The sequence below is a fragment of the Calidris pugnax genome, unplaced genomic scaffold (genome assembly GCF_001431845.1).
Source record: "Calidris pugnax isolate Ruff unplaced genomic scaffold, ASM143184v1 scaffold44, whole genome shotgun sequence".
NCBI classification, from domain to species: Eukaryota; Metazoa; Chordata; class Aves; order Charadriiformes; family Scolopacidae; genus Calidris; species Calidris pugnax.
Window position 1 is genome coordinate 6,486,459 of NW_015094506.1, and position 1,362 is coordinate 6,487,820.

The window sequence follows — 1,362 nt, forward strand, 5'->3', positions numbered from 1 at the left end:
TATGCATGCCTATCCCGGGAATGGTGTAGTCAGCCCGTAGCTGAATTATTTATAGACTCGTGCCAGCTGGTTTTTTTTTTTCTTATTATTAATTTTTTTTTATTATTATTCTGCTTGTGTGCACTGTTGGGAAATGCGTTTTGCCTCCCTTTTTTCTCAATATATTAATGTCTTTGTTGGGGAACGGTTTTTATCCCCTTCAGACCCCTCTAATACAAAATTGATGCTTATTTTTCCCTTCAGGAAGGGGACGCTTTGAGGATAATCATGCTTCACAGAAGAACGGCACCGACCTCCAGTTGCTTTAAACACAACCTCCTCCACTAGGGCTCCAGGAAAAGAAAAAGAAAAAAAAAAAAGAAAAAAAAAAGAGAAAGAATAATTATAAGAATAATCATTAAAAAGGCGAAAGGAATGCTTGCTCTGGAACCTGCATTTGACGATCCTCACCACTCACGCTGAATATCCTCTGAAGTGATTGTCTCCGGCTTTTGAATTTGCACCGCTTTGAGACGCAAGATTGCCACAAAGAATCCGCTATTCTTTTTTTTACAGCCAAATAGGATTTTTTTTAAAACTCATTCCCCCACGTTTGCCCCCCAACCCTTATTCTTCTTATGTGGATATGCAAGCAAGAAGAGGAGCCTGGACATTCCCAACATGCTCTCTCCCTTGATCTGTCCGTCTAGAGGTTCTGCTTCTACAAACCAAGGTAGGGAAATTCCTGGTTCTGTGTTTTTGCTGGCAGCTCATTTTGGTACACGGGTTTGCCCAGGGAAGACCACTGAGGGTAGAACAAAAGGTTTAGGGATGCTGCTCTTAGAAGCAGATACAGCAGGAAAAAAAAGAAAAGGGGGGGGGGGGAAAAAAAAAGGGGGGGGGGGGGAAAGGAGGAAACATTCACCAGACATGTTGATTCCCTCTTGGCTCATCAAATAGGACATGTAGAGAAAGCAAGAGGGATGCTTTAAGTTACATACCGCGGCGTGAATCAGGGGAAAGCCCCTTGTGATTTTTTTTTTTTTTTTTTGGGGTGGGCAGGTAGGGTGGAGGGCGACACGGGAGGTGGAACACGGCTTTGGGAAGGGGTGAAAACGAAGATAATCCCCATCCGTGCATCCATCCGTGCATCCATCCACGCATCCATCCATCCATCCACCTGCAAATTGCCTCTTTCTTTTCACTGGTCCAGCGGCTCCTTGTCACGCTTTGATGTGAAAATAGAGCTCATTAGGAATAACAGTGCGTGGAAACCTGCTTGTTGCCGAAGAGGGTGGTGCATTACTTAAAACCCACGCCGGCCTCTCCATCGTGAGCGGCCTAACGCGGGGGCCGGGGCCGGGGAGCCGGGGGAGAGGGGGG

The 1,362-nt window shown here is 46.0% G+C and overlaps 1 protein-coding gene across 3 annotated transcripts in view; it reads left to right on the forward strand.

Moving 5' to 3' along the window:
* GRIN2B (glutamate receptor, ionotropic, N-methyl D-aspartate 2B) overlaps positions 1-1,362 on the forward strand; it is a 213,870-nt gene that overhangs the window by 1,356 nt on the left and 211,152 nt on the right. For 2 of the 3 annotated variants that reach the window (XM_014964320.1, XM_014964321.1), the window contains exon 2: positions 244-712. The gene's annotated coding sequence lies outside the window, so the exon portion shown is untranslated. Of the gene's footprint in view, positions 1-6; positions 713-1,362 lie in introns of those variants that run through there. The other variant, XM_014964323.1, reaches the window with a different exon arrangement.